The sequence below is a fragment of the Marmota flaviventris genome, chromosome 5 (assembly GCF_047511675.1).
Source record: "Marmota flaviventris isolate mMarFla1 chromosome 5, mMarFla1.hap1, whole genome shotgun sequence".
In the NCBI taxonomy this organism is placed as follows: domain Eukaryota; kingdom Metazoa; phylum Chordata; class Mammalia; order Rodentia; family Sciuridae; genus Marmota; species Marmota flaviventris.
In genome coordinates this window covers 68,417,449-68,437,202 of record NC_092502.1, presented here as the reverse complement: position 1 = coordinate 68,437,202, position 19,754 = coordinate 68,417,449, and positions in this window count along the sequence as shown.

Below are 19,754 nucleotides of genomic sequence, written 5' to 3'. Positions count from 1 at the left end.
CCCCAAGAGTATGGAAGAGGCCAAGGACAAACCCTGTGCAAAAGAACAGGGGAAAGACAAGCCAAAATGATTGTAAAAGAGGTGAGGACCATGGTCAGGGGCTGTGTTGTCCCTCTGCTCTCTGAAGAGGCAGCCTCTGGTCCATGCATGTGTCTTCTGTCTGCTCCACAAATCACTGGTGTTCAGCCTTTTGTTGTCTAGGATGTCAATGTTTCCAGGATGCATTAGTGTTCCTGCTTGTTAGCAATCTGACCATACACACTGTCAGTTCCTAACTAGGTGAGTTAAAATATCTGGCTTTGTGTGTTTGCCATGTTTGGCATCCCTTCCATGCTCTTCAGACTGCATAGGGACCTGTTAGATCCTTCTGGAGAGATCTAAGTGAAGGGGCAGCAGGTTGTAGCCCTTCTACTTGTTGTAGGCCAAACCAAATAGGTAAGAGATGGAACCTACATTTTGGCTTGTTGGTTTCTTATTTGGGCTTTTAAAAAACGGTTTTATGGGCTGGGGTTATGGCTCAGGAGTAGAGCACTCACCTAGCATGTGTGAGGCCCTGGGTTCGATCCTCAGCACCACATAAAAATTAATCAATCAATCAATAAAAATATTTTTTTTTAAAAAATGATTTTATAATTTCCTTCTTGTAGGGGACCAGCAAGGGAAGGGGCTCTGGTTCTTGTGGACAAATTAAAACATCACAGATTCAGGTAAAACCCAGTTTGGGATCTTGCCCCTGGGCTTCGTAAGGCTGCTTGGGCCCAACTCCTTTTCCAAGTCTCACCACATTCTCACCAGGAGCGAGATGGAGTTGGACCCCTTGCTCAGTACAGCCTAATTTCTTTCTGTTATTTCCATGATACCAGAGACAGACTTAAAAAAAAATGGAATATAAGTTTAGTTGAGTGAATAGTGAATATTTTTTTGTGCTTCAGTTCACCAGTCATGGAAAAATAAATGAATCTGGCTCAGTGTGAACTGTATTTCTAAAGTTTATTTATGTATTTAAAACATAAGTTTGGTTTTGCAGCTGAGTAAAAAAGAATACTTGGTCTCAGTTCAAAATTCACAAAATGTGCAGCTTTTGGTTCGCAGTCTAGCTCAAAACCCTAGCTATTTATTCTTAGCTGTCTTCTGCACAGAGAAGTTGGGAAATCATCTTCCCCCTTACTAAGGGCCTCTGAAAAATGGGTTACTTGTGATTCCTCCCTTCTCCTCTGAGAACGGGTGGATATGCCTAAATTCAGGAAAGGCTAAGAACATCTTCGCCCCTTGTCACGTCCTTCCCATTTGGTTCGTGACTTGATGCAACTCTCCTGGTCACATGGGGGGGGGGTCCTTGTTTAGGCAGAGTGGTGCTATTTCTTTTTCTACTCCAGCATGAGGATGGATCCTACCAAGTAGTCCCTGAGCCTCAGCCCTCAACAGAAGACCAGCGATGAGGTTAATGAGGTGTCGGAAGATGGCAAAAGCAGCTCCAATGTTCCGCCTTCCAACTTTTTAATTAGGAGTCCTGATGAATGGCTTGCTTGTAAAATACTCTTTCACTGGTGACACCCCCGCCCAGCACCAAGAGGTGAGGAAGTACGGGGTGAGATAAAGCAGGGCACTTAGTCTCTGCTTTCTCCCAAGTCTGTCCAGCTCACATCCAGGGACTGTAGCTGCCTATAGCTGCCATAAATAATGTCCCAGGGCTTCCAGAGGCTTCCAGAGGCCAGAGCTACCAGTGCAGCATGAATTACCCCAGAAACAGGAGCTTGCTGGGGGCTTTCTCTTACTATTTTTCTCCTGCAGGCCATTGGTGTGATCCAGAGTCTCTGGCAGCTTTGTGCATGGGTTTGCTCCATAGAGCCTGTTTGGGCTCTTGTGGGACCTGCTTCTTCCAGGTCCTCAGAGTCACACACCTGAAGGTTTCCAGAGGCCGTGGTCATTAAACAACCCAGGAGGCTCACACTGTGAGTCTATACATTTCCCCAGGTTGTACCTCAGGAGGACTTGGGGTGCTCCTTGTCACGGCATGACGGATGTGTGTTGTGGCGTTCTCCCAGTGCTCTGTGGACGTTACCCCTGGGACCCAGCCACATTTCTCTTTCCCAGGTGAAAAAAGTTTTGTCCGGAAAAAGCATCAAGTGTAGAAAGGCAAAGAGCGTGGCTTTAGATGGATGGACAAGTGCAAAGAAAAGGACCCTTCCTAGGAACAGCAGTGTGCACCCTTTGTTATAATTACAAGAGAAATGTTTCCAGATAGTGCTCTCTGAGTGATATTACGAGATAGAGGTTCCAGGGGAAATCAGGGACTTGAGGGAGGAAGCAGTTATCAGTGGTGACAGGAGCAGTGACAGCGATTGTTGACATTTCTCCTACCCCTCCCTTTTTTTTTTTTTTTTTTACAACTTGACTTGTAAAATTCCAATGAATACTTCTATGACTTTTAACATCTACATAAATTCACGTAGCCACCGCCACAATCAGGGTTCAGAACGGTTCCATCTCCTGCCCCCAAAACTCTCCTGTGCCACCGCTTTGACTCTACTCTTCCCTACCAGCGCCCCACTGATGTGCTTTCTATTTCATTGTGAGGATGTGGTAAACAGAGAATCACACAGTAGGTGTCATTTTGAAACTAGCTTCTTTCACTCAGCATAATACCCTTGCAATTAATCAAAGTTGTTGTATGTATCCATAGTTAGTTTCATTTTATTCTAACATATGAATGTACCACAATTTACGTACGGATTCGTTCATCTATTGGAGGGCACTTGGACTGTTTCTAGTGGAGTCCCTCATTCAAAAAAATTGTGGTTATATATGATATATAATACATTATATAGAGAGGGAAATTATTATATATATTATATGTAATATATAAATAATATATATAATACATTATATATAATACATTATATCATATATATAATATATATCATCAAATTTGCTCCTTTAACCATTTTTAAATGTACAATTCTATGGTATTGATTTTGCATTGTTGTACAACCATCACTATTTTATATTTCCTGAACTTTTTAATCAGCCCAAATAGAAACTAAGCAATAATCATCCTTTCCCTTTAGCTCCTGGCAACCTCTAATCTATTTCCTGTCTCTGTGAATTTATCCATTCAAGATATCGCTTATAAATTGATTCATACAATATTTGGTCTTTTGGGTCTGGCTTATCTCACTTAACATAGTGTTTTCAAAGTTCACCCAGGGTGTTCAGCATGTTCAGCACCTTCATTCCTCTTTTTTTTTTTTTTTTTTTTTGGTACCAGGGATTGAACCCAGGGGGTGCTTAACCACTCAGCCAAATCCTCAGACCTTTTTTTTTTATTTATTAGAGACAGGGTCTTGCTGAGTTGCTAAGTGCCCTGCTAAGTTGCTGAGGCTGGCGTTGAACTCACAATCCTCCTGCCTCAGCCTCCTAAACTGCTGGGATTGTAAGTGTGTGCCACCAGGCCTGGCTCATTGACATGAATTTTTGGTTCCTGTTTCCAACTCTTTTGCCATCTCTACTTTTTAATTTGAACTTGCAGGGGATGGAAGAGTCTAGTTTCTAAGAATCCAATACTTTGTCTGAATCTATTCATCGTTCTTTGTGTTCTTAAAAGAATTCCATCATGGGGCTAGGGATGTGGCTCCAGCGGTAGCGCGCTCGCCTGGCATGCGTGCGGCCCGGGTTCGATCCTCAGCACCACATACAAACAAAGATGTTGTGTCTGCTGAAAACTAAAAAATAAATATTAAAAAAAAAAAAAGAATTCCATCATTTTTTTGTTCACTAGCCACCTTAGTATCTTGAAGGAGGCAGGCAATCAGTGGATTGTGGGGAAAATAGACTTGTGGTAAAGGGCTGGAGACTGTCAGCCTCTTTGTGTGTACTTTCTCAGGCCCTGGTGTGATGGTTTGTTTAGACCTGGAGATCTTTAATAAGTAACTCACAATTTTTCTTTCTTTTCTTTTCTTTCTTCTTCTTTTTTTTTTTTTTTTGGTGTTTAGGGAAAAAAAATATATAAAATCATTTGAGACAGGGTCTTGCTACATTGCCCAGGCTGACCTCAAACTTGTGATCCTCCTGCCTGAGCCTCAGGAATAGCTGGGATTAGAAATATGCACCATTCCTGGCTTGAGTGTTAATGATCATTTTTTGCCACCGCTAAAGTGTGGCATATCTTTCCTTTTATCAACAGCTTGCCAGAGCCTTCCACCATCTGAGATTCTTACCCCAAGTGATTCTCTTGCCTTAAAATCCTTCATTTTCAGGATAAAAATGAGGTTGTTAAATATGCAAGCGGTGTGTGTGTGTGTGTGTGTGTGTGTGTATGGACATGCGTGTGTGCAGCTTTCAGAATGACTGTGAACTCATTCTGAATCTCTGTGTCAGTCTGGCCACCCTCCTTCAGTTCCTGGGTTTTTGTTCATATGGGGATCAGGGGAACAGCAGGTGATGTCCCACTGCAAGGTAGACTGAGAAGACCCCAAGGTGTGAGGATCAAGGGATCCAGTCTCATACTAACCCACTTTGCAGAATCAGCCAAGCCTGCTTCATGGTCCCCCCTTCATCAGCACGTTCCCTTGAATGGAAGCTTTTTGGTATTGTATTTTGAGGTTCCTCATGAAATTAATTAACCTTTTAAAATCGTGAAACAGGGCTGGGAATGCAGCTCAGTAGTAAAGCGCTGGCCTAGCAGGTCCTGGGTTTCATCCCAGCTTTGCAAAACAAAACAAACAGAAACAGAAGTTAAAATGAGCTTATCTTAAAAAGGACAAATTACAATCAGGACAACAATAACTTACAAAGCCTCTGATTTCAGGCTCATCATTCCGAGCGACTATGCTTAGCCTCTCACAGCAAAAAAGAAAATGCACAACTACACGATACGCTTCTGGTCTTTAAGAATTTAGCAATTATTCTGGGGCAACCACCCAAGTGTCCATCAACAGATGAATAGCACAGTCTGTCACATTTATGTCAATATTTTGGATTTCATTGACATTTTGTTTTTAATCTATGAATAAGTCCTGTGCCTTTATTCATACATTTTAGGCTTAGTAATTGTGTGAGAATTATAAGCATATGAGCATTAGACCTAGTTTTATATATTTGTGCATAGTTTAGTAATATAATAAAAATGGCTTAGGTCAACACTGGCAGTCCACAGTCTTATGTCATTAACACCCTGAGCATATTAACACTGTTTACTTTAAATAAAATCCCTTCAAAGCCTAAGAGACTGGACATATTTGATGGACTGGGAGTGAAGAGGTAACAAGAAAGCTCAAAACAGAAGTTCAGAAATGACTTGACGTTGGTCACAGGGAACCAGCCGGTTAACGATTATTTTCTCTCAGCCCTTTGAAGACAGAGTCTCCTCTCTCCTGGCTGCTATTGTTGTGTTGCTGCTGCTATAAATGCCACTGTACAGGGAACCACCCTTTCCTTCAGTTCTTTTAAAGATATTCTCTATGATGTTCTTCCTCCTGGTGACTGTCCCTCTGAATGTGGGCATAGATCCGGCAGAGAACTCCACATGGTTCCAGAACATTAGGATTCTACCTTTCATCAAAGCAAGAACAGTTTCAGTCCCCGTCCCTCCATATCCCCTCTCTCTGTTTCCCCTCTTTTCCCACACTGCACGGCCTCCTCACTTTCTCCTCCCCAGCCCTCAGTTCCTCTCACATTTCTCACCATGTGACATTCTGGTTAATTTCTTCAGATCTGTTTTTCTATTTGTATTCTCTTCAGTATTTACCAATATAATATTTTTTTTTATCAATTCAAGAATGTTCATTTCTCATACTATTACAAATGTGAAGTACACACAGAAAGCCAATTAGAACATGCAGTCCAATATAACATTATTATAAAGCGAACACCCAAGTTGAGAAGTACTAACACTTAGTACTTCCTTCCCAATCAGAAATAATTTTTCCTTGCAACTAATAAGCTTTTGGTGGAGAGGTACTTTGCAACCCTGCCAATACTCTGTCTTTTCATCATGGTTTTGCTATTATGACTTTATTTTTATTATTTTGCACATTTTTTTATTGGTGCATTATAGTTGTACATAATGATGAGATTTTGTTGTTACATATTTGTACATGTGCACAATATAATTTGGCCAATTATGACTTTTGTGATAGATTTTTTTTTTTGCTTTCCTTTGTAGTTTTACTACCCATTTAAACATCTTTACACGATAGTTTCACACATTAGTAACTTATATGATAAAGTCATACACCTGTATTTTCAAGTCTCTCAGTCTATGATAGTCTAAACTCAGACAGACCTAGACAAAAACTGTCTTCCAAACATTTTGTTGGAATTACCGTCGTGATTTCAGGAAACTTTTCCTACTGTACTGTAGAGGACATTTTGCATTCTAGACTTTAGCTGTTCAGGACCAGGCCAACCCAAGTGTAGCGTGTCAGTGATAAAATCTAGGTGGTTTTGGTATATGGGTTTTACTGTAAAATCTTTTCAGTTTTGCTTCATGTTTGAAAATGTCCATCATAATGTTGGAAAAATTCTATATCTTGAGTTTGAGCCAAAATGGAGGAGCCCCAATCTTCCCAGGTTGTCTTTCTTGTAATTTAAAAACCCCTGACATGACACAATAAAGGAGCCTAAGAAGACTTGGAAATGTGGAAAGAAGTTGGCCAACTGGGGACTTTGGGACTGAGGAGAAGCTTAATGGAAATTTCCTTTATTTTCCTCATCATCTCCCAAATCTCCCAACTAAAGAGTTGTAGAAGCTATAGATAGGCAGTTTGTGTCACCCAAAATTCATGTATTGAATCCTAACACCTAAGAGATGGGGCCTTTGTAAGGGAATTAAGTCATGAGATTGGAATCCTCATGAATTGGATCATTGCCCTTGAATAAAGAGACATGAGGTCTTGCTTTTCCCTACCTCTCCACCAAGTAGGACACAGCAAGAAGTTGGCCATCTGCAAGTCAGCAAGTGGGTCACCAGATACTGGACCTTCAGATACCTTGTTCTTGAATTCTTCCTTAGCCTCCAAAACTGTGAGAAATTGGTGTTGGTTGTTTAAGCCATTCAATCTATGATAGTCTAAGACAGACACAGACAAAAATAAAATGTTCTAAGAAAAGCTGTTCCCTTAGCCAAAGGACCATTTGGTGGCCTCTACCCTACATAATCCAAACACCAGCAAAACAACAACATCAAAACCCCTCATACCTCCTCACTTTTCTGAACCCATGGAGGAAAGAAATAGCACATTTTTCTCAAATTAAAAAAAAAAAAAACTCAACCATGAATTCTATATCTGGTAAAAATATTTAGCAATGAATAGGAAATAAAAATATTTTCAAACAAAGGATACCCAAGAGTATTTATGGGAACAAGCCTACCCTTAACATGTAATTAAAGGAAATACTCTAAGCAAACAATAAATAAAAGATTGGGAAGTGCAAACATCGCCAATATAATATTTAACTCATACATTAGGATGTTTTTAATGGGAGAGATGAGCATATTTCTGTCAGGGACTAGAAGGAAATTCTCCTTCAAAGATTAGCCTGACAGCCCCCTGGGAGACATCCTGCCTGGGAGGCATCCTGCAGCTACTTATCTCACCTGAGACATCCTGAGGCCACCTATCTTCCTGAAACCTATCTTCCTGAAACATCCTGCGGTTATCTCACCTTGTGCAGACATCCAGCAACTGCCGATAAGAGAGCTTCCCCATTCCCACCATATAAATACCCCTGTGTGAACAATAAAAGTTTGCAGCTTGATCAGAACTTTTGTCTTGCTGTCATCCTTCTGTGTCTCTTGTCCCTTCATTCCTCCCCATCTAGGTTCGCTGCCCACGTTGATGTGTCCTGTCAGACGGGACATTTGGCGCCCAGTGTGGGGCTCGAGCCTTTGACTGAGGGGGAACGCCATCCTCCGGGAAGACTTGGCCAAGCGGGAGCGCGAGATCGCCTCGGCAGACACAACCGAGAGACAGATCCAGGAGGAGAGTGAGGACGACGCAAGGTGAGTGACCCACCATGGGACAAGCAGTTTCGTCACATGAGTTGTTTTTGTCAGGCCTCAAGGAGGCCCTCAAGACACGGGGGGCACGTGTTAAGAAAAAGGACTTAAAATTATTCTTTTCATACATAGGAGAATTGTGTCCTTGGTTTCCCCTTGAAGGGACCATTGATGGTAAAAGATGGCTTAGAGTAGGAGACTGTTTAAAAGATTATTATGAATCCTTTGGCCCAGAAAATGTGCCTGTTCCCACCTTTTCTTACTAGAACCTAATTAATTAAAAAAAAAAAAAAAAAGCTTAAAAAAAAAAAGAGAGAGAGATTTTTTGGCCTTTATGTTCTAGAAGTTTGTGCTAGGAGAGTGAGAAAAAGGGAGAGAAAATGTGATGTTTACCTGGAGAGAAATAAGTTTCAATTTTCCACTGTTTTTGTCAATACTCAGAAAGTATGTAGGGACCTTTTTACTACTTGATTGTCCTATGAATCAGAATGGCTATAACTCAGCCGCTGGGGACAAGAGACTTTAGCCGCTGCTGCTTGCTATGGGGTCCTAGCCCCTGCGGCCAGCAGTGCTTTTAACCCTTGAATTACTTGACCTAAATGCCAAACAGACTAACTTAAGATCTGATGGTAATGCTAGCGTTTGCTGCTAAAAAACCTTTGGAGCACCCACGTGCCACAGAAAAAAGTGCAGGATGTACATGAGCTGCAACCGCAGGTCGCAGAGACAGAACAAGCTGCTACCGCAGTAGGATCTTGGCCAGGCGGGGGAAAAGGCAGACAAAATCAATCAAAATGCAATCGGCTAGGAAAAATTTTGCCCCGAAAATGGGCAGCGGACTCCATGTTGTTTGCATCACCATGGTAACCATGGGGTGCCTGGCCAGAAGAGCGGGCTTCCTGGTCCCACCTCCCACACTTTCGCGGGCTTCCGATTGGTTCTTCCACAGTCACTCAGACAGGACTTCTAGTCCCGCCTTCCAGCCACTAATCTGTACTACTGTGTTTCAGATTTCTACCGGAGCTGTTCAGAGCCTGTATTTTTAAGAATGCCTACCTGTAAATGCTAACGAAAGATATCTTTTTCAGACAAAATTTAATTCCACAGCTTTCTATGTTGCAGCCCTAAATTTAAGTTAGTTCTGAGTTAAATAACCTGACTTTTCTCTATAGTTGTGTTACTAAATAATGTTCTATTGATGAGAGATCAAACATGCTTCTTTATATTTTACTTTTAATTTTGGAGGTTATGAGGATGCATTTGCTCGCCACAGGAACAAAGCCGGCAATATTCCTGTGATGACCAAAAAATCCTTATTCTCATTCCTAACTATAAAAAATAAATATGCATACTCAACAAGGATTTTATTTCAGTTACATCAAGTGACGTCACATAGAAGAGTGCACTCCTAGTTAAAAATAAATTAAAATGGATCCAAATATTTTAAGACCACGTGGTTACATAAAATTAATACAATTATAAGTTATGTTCTTATTCTTAATATATATATTTTTAAGATATTTAGATAACCTATATTTGTTAATCTATAAAATAATTAGCACATGCCTAATTGATTAGTTAATATATATTTGCCTAATTGTTTTTCTTCAACAGAAAACCCATAATTTATGTTTTATATTTACATTTATCAGATACTCTGCCTTTTCAGTTACAGATATTTGAGATAAATGTGTTTACTATAAATTTGCTTTTAAGTGAAAATACAATCTTCAAGTAGTTTCTAATTCTCAAAGTTACTGTTCAAACTCATAAGATGATAAATAATTATAATTATGTCTACAAAATATCTAAGGATTTTAACTATATTTTCATTGATATCTCTCAAAGCTCTCCAAAATTGTTCTGCAACTTGTATGCATACCCAGGCGATGTATGTCTCTTGTTATGCGTCAGCCTCAATTTGTGTTAACAAGCAGGGAGAACAATTTTTTGAAGCCACCCTAACTAAAACTCATGCAGCAGAGGGGACCACTATTCATTATACCCCCCTCCTCTTTGACCGGGGAGGAGAAGGCATATATACCAAGTTACAGTCAGCTGGGTGCCAAGGCACTGTTGGTAAACCCTCCTGCTGGCCCATTAAGGCCCCTACAGGGGTCTCTGATGGTGGAGGACCCACTGATGCTGTCAAGCATCTTCAGATAATCAAACTTTTGAAACCCCAAATCCCTGAGCTCACATATCATCCCTTAATGCTGCCTAAATCCCAGCTCCCAGATTTAGATACCAATACATTAGATATTTTGGAAACTACCTTCTCCTTGCTTAATAATTCCAACCCCACCCTTGCTGGTGATTGCTGGCTCTGCATGACAACAGGGGCAATCATGCCTATGGCAGTTCCTATTAATTCTATCATAGACAGTGATAATACATGCCAACCTGGATTTCCTTTTAAAGTACAGCCTATAGGCACTTTTACATCATGTCTTTTAGGCGCGATGCAGAATAATACCTATGATATTGATGTTGGAGTTACTTCCTTTGGAAATTGCTCAACAGTAAAAAATTATTCCTCACCCACCCCATCTCTTTGTCCCCCCAATGGCACAGTTTTTATGTGTGGAGGAAACTCAGCCTTCCCCAGGCTTCCAGCGAATTGGAACAGTGGCTGTGTTCTTGCCTTATTACTCCCTGATATAACTATTGTCCCAGGAGATGAACCTCTACCCATTCCTAGCCTAGACACCTTAGTCAAAAGACACAGGCGGGCAATACAGGCCTTACCACTCCTTGCCAGCCTTGGAATAACAGCTGCTGTGGGCACAGGTACAACTATCTCAACAACTTATAGATGATGTACAAACTCTATCAGGAACTATTAAAGATTTACAGGACCAAATAGACTCCCTGGCAGAAGTGGTCCTTCAAAACAGACGAGGCTTAGATTTGCTGACAGCTAACCAGGGAGGTATTTGCTTGGCCTTAGGGGAAAGATGCTGCTTTTATGCCAATAAATCAGGCATAGTACGCACTAAAATTAAGCAGCTTCAAGAAGATCTAGAAAAGAGAAGAAGGGAACTATTTGAAAATCCCCTCTGGACTGGGCTTAATGGATTTTTACCCTACCTTCTTCCCTTATTAGGCCCTTTGTTGGGTTTGCTTTTAATGGTGTCCATAGGACCCTGCATTATAAACAGGCTGGTACAATTTATTAAAGAACAGATTAATATTTTGGCCTCTAAGCCCATACAGGTCCACTATCACCGTTTGGAGATGGAAGACCGCGCTGCCAACATTTAAAAGGATGTTCTACCCTTCTTTCAGGCTTATTTCTTAAGTTTACATCCCCACAGATCTCTCTTTCTTATATAAAAGTAGAAGTAACAGCTCTGACCAACCATCTTCTGCCCTTGCCATAAGGGTTCGCTCCTCCATGGGCCCCTCCGCTTGGGGGAGGACGCACCCATGGAGTGAGGATGTTAGGCCATAATGACAGAGGGTGCAGGAAGGACTGCAGGAGGATGGATCCACGGATCCCAAAACCCAAGACCTCTGAGTGACACGCTCTGGTGCATGGCGGTTGGCATGCTCCCCCCTCAAAGCCGTCTCCTCCAAAAACATGCCAAGGCCACCACGAAATCTCCTAGTGAAGACGCTCGCTCGGATCAGGAGATATTCTAAGGCCTTCTAGAGGAACAGAGCCTCTATCACCCCCTAAAAACATGGCCAATAAGGTATGGTCAAATATTTTATATAAGAAAGGGGGAAGATGTCAGGGACTAGAAGGAAATTCTCCTTCAAAGATTAGCCTGACAGCCCCCTGGGAGACATCCTGCCTGGGAGGCATCCTGCAGCTACTTATCTCACCTGAGACATCCTGAGGCCACCTATCTTCCTGAAACCTATCTTCCTGAAACATCCTGCGGTTATCTCACCTTGTGCAGACATCCAGCAACTGCCGATAAGAGAGCTTCCCCATTCCCACCATATAAATACCCCTGTGTGAACAATAAAAGTTTGCAGCTTGATCAGAACTTTTGTCTTGCTGTCATCCTTCTGTGTCTCTTGTCCCTTCATTCCTCCCCATCTAGGTTCGCTGCCCACGTTGATGTGTCCTGTCAGACGGGACATATTTCATCACTTTTTAGAATAGAGTATTAGATACTGATTGATATACATCATTTATAGTATACAATTAGGTGAGTTTTGATGAATGTTTACACCTCTGTGCTCAAAGCACACAGCATTTCTACCATCCTTAAAAGTTTCCTTGTGCCCCTTTGGGAAGTTTTTAATAAAGAGTTCTTCGGTTACCTTTTCTTCCTCTTCTTTCTCCTCTTCCTCTGGAATTCCAATGACATGTATACCAACATCTGGAACATCTGGATATCTATCCCCCAGGTCCTGAGGTCCTCTTCCTTTCTCTTCAGTTCTTATTCTTGCAGTTGTGTGAATCTGGCATCTCCATTACACTGTCTTCAGGTTCACTGATTCTTTGTTTTATCATCCCAAATTTTTGTTGAGCCCGTGTCATGATCTTTTTAAATTTCAGTTTCCATATTTTTCAGACCTAGATCTTCCTGGCTCTGTTTATTTGTTGTTGTTGTTGGTGGTGGTTTTGTTTTTCAGTTCTCATTTCTCCACTGAGAGTTCCTAGCTGTTCATTGAATGTGATACAATAATTTCCTTTAATTTTTTTTTGAACATTTTTATAATAACTGCTTTAAAGATTTTTGCCCATGAAGTCCAACATCCGGAGTCACTCAGAGTCAGTTTCTATTGGCTGCCTTTTCCTGGGAGAATAGAGACCACTTTCATGTTTCTGTGCACGTCTAGGAATTTCTGGTTGAAAGTTGGGCCTTGTAGATAACCCACTCTGGCAACTCCAGATTCTGTTGCATTCTTTTGAGCTTTGTTGAGTTTTGACCTGGCAAGCAGTTAACTTGTCTGGACTCCCCTGCAAACTTTGTCACCTTGTGAGGCTCAGTAGCTGATTTCTCTGTTCCTATGGCTTCCCATTGCTGTGTTTCTCCTCTGGCCCTTTGGGGGTTTCCCCTGTTTCTGTCATTTGGTGGTTAGCCAAGGATTTCAACAGAGACGGAATTGCTCTCTTTGTGATTTTCTTGCTTCTAGGGGTTCCCTTTCCCTGTTTTCTAGCTATTTGGCCGATTTTGAGCACTCTCTCTAACATTTCAGGCCTGTAAGTTTCAATTTTCCACCACCTGATTTGTGCACAGTTGAGAAATTTACTCAGTTTTTAAAAACAAATTTAAAAAGGCAGTGACTGCACACAGCTCTGTTCAAGAGCAGATTTCTTTCTGGTTTCTGTCCACTTTTTCACCACGTCCCTTAGGGTCTCCTACCACATCTGCGTAGTTTAGTTTCTGGCCAAGGGTTTGGGCAGAGTTTATACTCACAGTTTTATACTCCTTCTGTGGTTTTTCTACTGCCAGTACTTTTCCTGTAGATTTCTAGCTACTTTTCCAGCCTTGAACTCTGATCTCTGGCACCTTCAGCTGGTAAAACTGTGGTTTTCCACTGCTATTTTTCACAGTTGTAACTGTGAGGGTTAGGCATCACCCTCAAGCCAGGAAGACAGAAACTCAAAATTCTTACCTCTTCCTGTGGCAGTTTTTGAGATTAAATTCTTCTGCTTCTGTCTTTCAGTAGTTGTGTGTGTGTTTTTTTTAATTGTTTTTATCCTATTTTTTATCATTATTATCTGTGGGAGGATTTCATGACCACTTTAATCATCTGCCATTGCTGGGAGTTCTACCCATTGGGTTTTAAATTTCAGTATCTTTTTCATTTGAAGTTCTATTTGGCTCCTTTCCGAATTAAATTTGCCTTGGATTTGTGAGAACCTTTATATTTCTTCACGTCCCTTTGAAAAGCATATTTGACCATCTTACAGATATGTATTCTATGGTGAGGACACCCGATCAGCACTGATGGTTCCACTCTCTGAAGTTCTTGGACATTTAGCATTGCTGTTCGGCATGTCTGCTGACTGTCTCATTCAACTTTTTGCAAGTAAGTTTTGAATTATGAACTAGGGATCAGAGATTCAATAAACATGGAAAAACCATGTGTCCTGATTTGGGAAGTTGAATCTGCAGAGAGAGTTCTGTTTCCTTTGACTTGGTGTCCCAAGAATACCATGGGCCATTTCTTATGTTTATTTCTAAGGCTGGGGTTCCTCAACCAGACAGGTAGTATAAATTTGTAGCCCAGATCTTCTTAAGGATAGATGATGATTATAAATCCTTGGAGAGTGACCTCTGTTTCTCAGGATACAGGGTCCATGGCAGCCATATCTCTGGGCCAATAAATAGACTACTTTTCTGACCACAGCTTGGCTGTTTGAACCTGTGTCATGTGTCTGCTCATGGTGGAAAAGATAAAGCAGTCTATGGGGTCTCTGGGGTCTATTTTTTTATTATTATTATTTTTAAATAAGGGCACTGATCCCCTTCATGAGGATAGAGCCCACTTCACCTAGTCACCTCCCAACCCCATCACAATGGTGACTGGGTTTCAACATGTGCGTGCATTTCGGGGCCACACAGACATTCAAATCATAATATCTGCTCCTCTGTTCTGACATAGCTCAAATGTTGCTTCTCTGGGAAGTTTTACTAACATCCCTAGGAAGATTTTTTTTTCCTCCTACCTGTGTTCCCAAAGCATCCTGTACATATTTCTTTTAGTGCTTTTCTTGTTGCTTTTAAATGATTTGTTTATGTCACATTCTCCCGCTAAGTTTTGAAGCCCCTCAATAGCATCCTTTTTTTTTTTTTTTTTTAGTTCATAATTCTCTGGTCTCTGTTACAGTCTCTCCCCCATAGGAGGGATTCAGGGACTCTCTTTTTTTGCTTGGTTGTCAGGAAAGCAGATCTCTATCCTTTTAGAAAAACAAATGAGGTCAACTCATAGAGGTTATTGCGAAGAATCAGTCATTTCTTAAAGAATCTGGAGTACCAAAATTTTTCTATCTCTACTCATTTCTACTCATTTTCTGTCTCTTTGATTTCTTTGTTCTTTCTGTAGGGTCACTATTTTACCTTAGGACCTTAGGAAACTAGTTCCTGAAGGGTAATATGGGCTGTGGAGTTTTTCTCTTTAGATCTGTATAAATAAGCTTCTTATGTTATTTATTTTCATACCCAGATTAAGACATCCCCAGACAGCCAGTTCCTTCCTGAACTCTGAAACTGGCACCATCTCTAAAGAGTTTTCCAGTTGCCTTTTTCTCCCTTGTGAAGAATGTAAGGTTTGGCTGTGTGATTCTTTTTAAGCTAATCATTTGTTTTTGGACTGATTAACATCGTAGCTATCCAAACTTGGGCAGAAACACCAAATTCAGAATCTCCGGAAGCAAAACAGTAAGAAGTTAATTCCTTCATGCTTTCAGATGAATGAGACGCCAATACATAATCACGGTTCCCTTGTTCTAACTCACACCCTTGATTATGCTGGCAAATCTTGCTTTTCTTTCTGGGTCCCAGGGAATTCATTGGGGGGGGGGGGGAGGGGGAAGCATTTTCCTGTACTCCACCTGCTGGATGGAATGAATAAAAGCCTCAGTGAAAGATCTAAATATTTAGCAAATGTAACCTCAGCCTCCAGAGTTTCAAGTCTGGAATACATTTCACAGGCTCTCAGATCTGAACCCAGGCCAGACACATGCATGCTGATACTGATTATTTGTGTTCTTTGGCAGAGGCACTAGAGAAGCGTTATAATTCAGCTGTGCGTGGAGAGAGAACGATTATGCATATGTAACTTCCACTTGGTTATCTACAGATGTTGGAGAATGCAGTCCACCCAACTTTTCTGTTTCTGGCATCCGCCTCTCTGGTGGGTCTCAGGTCCTACTCTGTTCCTGCCCCCCTTGCTTTCTACACTGAGCCTCCCTGGCATATGCTCTCTCCTGTCACAGGCATTTGGCACATGCTGCTACTTCTATCTGGAATGTTCTTCACAGGCCTGCCCATGCCTCTTGACCTAGTCAGCTTTGCTCTTCCTTCAGATGTCAGGTTGCTTCTCAGGGAAGCTCTTGAGCAAGTTTAACCCTCTACCACAGGGTCCAGGATGCCTGATACTTCTCCTTCGTAAGCACCTGTTACCGTTGCAATTATACGTTTCTCTGTGTGATCTTTTATAAAAACTGCTTCCTGAAGTGTAGTGTAGGTATGTGTGCCAGCTTATCGATATGTGGATATTTGTTTTATTATGAGTTATGTGTTTATTTTAATGTGCATTTTTTTTAAAAAAGTCTACATAGTACTGGTAGTAATGAACAACATTTTGTGAACATTTTAGGCCACCTTACGATGGGTCTAAAGTAGATAAAACTATGAATCCACCTATGCAAACCATGTGAATCAGGAGCACTGTGGTCCGGAAACAGGCATATGTGGCAAACATTTTGGAAACAGAATGAAAATGACTGAAATTTGGGAAAGAATGCATTCGTCAGTATGTTTCCCCTCACAAAAATGTAAGCTCCAGAGGTGATTTTTGTTCTTGTGTGTGTGTGTGTGTGTGTACCATTGTACCCACCAGACTTGATGCACATTTGGGCCTTAGTAAATATTATCCACAGAGGAGACAGGTTGTAACTTTGTAGACCTAAACCAGTCACCTTCAGATGCCCAGAGACTCTGTAGAGTCACAGAGCTGTAGGGATCTTTACCATTACCTTACTCAAAATAGTATCAATAGCATCCTAGAAGGGTGCTGTCACAGACTGGAGTCCCTGAGAAGCAGACTCTGAGAGGGAGATCAGTGGCAGGGAGTTTATAGAGAGTGCTCTTAGAACTCCTGTGGAAGGGAAGGAAGCAGGAGTGGGCAGAGGGAGAAATCAAGGCCGTCTCAGTGTGGGCTTCAGTGGGTTCCATAAGAAGTTCTAAACCTGGAATGACTTTTAGAGCTGCCCAAAGAATTATACACCCTTATAGGCCACTTCAAGGAGAGGACTACCTTGGGGACAGCAGCTCTCTTCATCAGGGCCATCCCTGCAGGTGTTATAGGCTAGGGTCTGCCTGTAGGTAGGGCATATCAGAAGGGAGATAGGGTGACACGTCACTGGATTTGCCATAGACTATGAAAATCTCCAGGAGTAGCAGGTGTCAGTCATTGGCTGTGGATATACCTTCTGTCATGGGAATGGCTTTGCTATTTTAATTTTTTTCCCTTTTATTAAACCCAAATCACTTTCTTGTTAAGTCCCAAATACTAAACTATAACAGAGCAAGAAAAGCAAAAGGTACTCAGACTATCTGAAGAGAACTTTTATCTTTATCTCTCTTAACTAATGTAATCCTCCACTTAACTTTTTTTTTTAATTTATAAAACGTCACATACCATGCAGCATCTAGAATCATATACAATGGCCTAGATGAGCACTGACCAGCTCAGATTACTGTAGAAAAATTACTGTAATCTGGACCTCATTAACTTGGGATCAACTAAGATTCTTATATCTTCTTCATGTGGATTGTATGGAGTAATATCTCTTTTTTTTTGTAATATCTCTTTAAATACAGACTCATGAAATCATTCTTTCCTAAGACTCATTAAATGAAGAGTCTTAAAAGATCATTTTTAGCCCTTCTTATTTTATAATATGTATGATTATACTTATTATAGAGACAATACCAAATGTTTACTGAATCCTTGTCATATGCCGGAGGTTGTGTTTCACAGTTCTTGCATGTCTCCTTCTTATTAGATCCTCCTGATGACACTGTGAGGTTCATACTGTTTGTATTTACTCAGGAGGAGATGGAGGCACAGACAGAGTAAGTAGCTTGCCCAAAGTTCTGATGTCAGTAAATGGAGAACTGGGATTCCCACCCTCCAGTCTGGCTTCAAAACTGCCTTCTTCTGTACATGTATGTTATGTTGGTTTAAGTTGATTTAAACTAATGAATGAATAGCCAGATGTAAAGACAGTGCTATGAACATACAAGGTACTCATCCGAGTGGCTCAGAGGGCTTAGAGAGACTGTTATATTCTTTTTTTTTTTTTTTTTTTTTTAATTTTTTATTGTTGGCTGTTCAAAACATTACATAGTTCTTGATATATCATATTTCACAATTTGATTCAAGTGGGTTATGAGCTCCCATTTTTACCCCATATACAGATTGCAGAATCACGTCAGTTACACATCCATTGATTTACATATTGCCATACTAGTGTCTGTTGTATTCTGCTGTCTTTCCTATCCTCTACTATCCCCCCTCCCCTCCCCTCCCCTCCCCTCCCCTCTTCTCTCTCTGCCCCCTTTACTGACATTCGTTTGTCCCCCTTGTATTATTTTTCCCCTTCCCCTCACTTCCTCTTGTATGTACTTTTGTATACCTCTGAGGGTCTCCTTCCATTTCCATGCATTTTCCCTTCTCTCTCCCTTTCCCTCCCACCTCTCATCCCTGTTTAATGTTAATCTTCTTCTCATGCTCTTCGACCCTACTCTGTTCTTAGCTACTCTCCTTATATCAAAGAAGACATTAGACATTTGTTTTTTAGGGATTGGCTAGCTTCACTTAGCATAATCTGCTCTAATGCCATCCATTTCCCTGTAAATTCTATGATTTTGTCATTTTTTAATGCAGAGTAATACTCCATTGTGTATAAATGCCACATTTTTTTTATCCATTCATCCATTGAAGGGCATCTAGGTTGGTTCCACAGTCTAGCTATTGTGAATTGTGCTGCTATGAACATCGATGTAGCAGTGTCCCTGTAGCATGCTCTTTTTAGGTCTTTAGGGAATAGACCGAGAAGGGGAATAGCTGGGTCAAATGGTGGCTCCATTCCCAGCTTTCCAAGAAATCTCCATACTGCTTTCCAAATTGGCTGCACCAATTTGCAGTCCCACCAGCAATGTACAAGTGTACCCTTTTCCCCACATCCTCGCCAGCACTTGTTGTTGTTTGACTTCATAATGGCTGCCAATCTAACTGGAGTGAGATGGTATCTTAGGGTGGTTTTGATTTGCATTTCTCTGACTGCTAGAGATGGTGAGCATTTTTTCATGTACTCGTTGATTGACTGTATGTCCTCCTCTGAGAAGTGTCTGTTCAGGTCCTTGGCCCATTTGTTGATTGGGTTGTTTGTTCTCTTATTGTCTAATTTTTTGAGCTCTTTGTATACTCTGGATATTAGGGCTCTATCTGAGGTGTGAGGAGTAAAGATTTGTTCCCAGGATGTAGGCTCTCTATTTACCTCTCTTATTGTATCTTTTGCTGAGAAAAAACTTTTTAGTTTGAGTAAGTCCCATTTGTTGATTCTAGTTATTAACTTTTGTGCTATGGGTGTCCTATTGAGGAATTTGGAGCCCGACCCCACCGACTGTAGATCGTAGCCAACTTTCTCTTCTATCAGACGGCGCGTCTCTGATTTGATATCAAGCTCCTTGATCCATTTTGAATTAACTTTTGTGCATGGCGAGAGAAAGGGATTCAGTTTCATTTTGTTGCATATGGATTTCCAGTTTTCCCAGCACCATTTGTTGAAGATGCTATCCTTCCTCCATTGCATGCTTTTAGCCCCTTTATCAAATATAAGATAGTTGTAGTTTTGTGGATTGGTTTCTGTGTCCTCTATTCTGTACCATTGGTCCACCCGCCTGTTTTGGTACCAGTACCATGCTGTTTTTGTTACTATTGCTCTGTAATATAGTTTGAAGTCTGGTATCGCTATACCGCCTGATTCACACTTCCTGCTTAGCATTGTTTTTGCTATTCTGGGTCGTTTATTTTTCCATATGAATTTCATGATTGC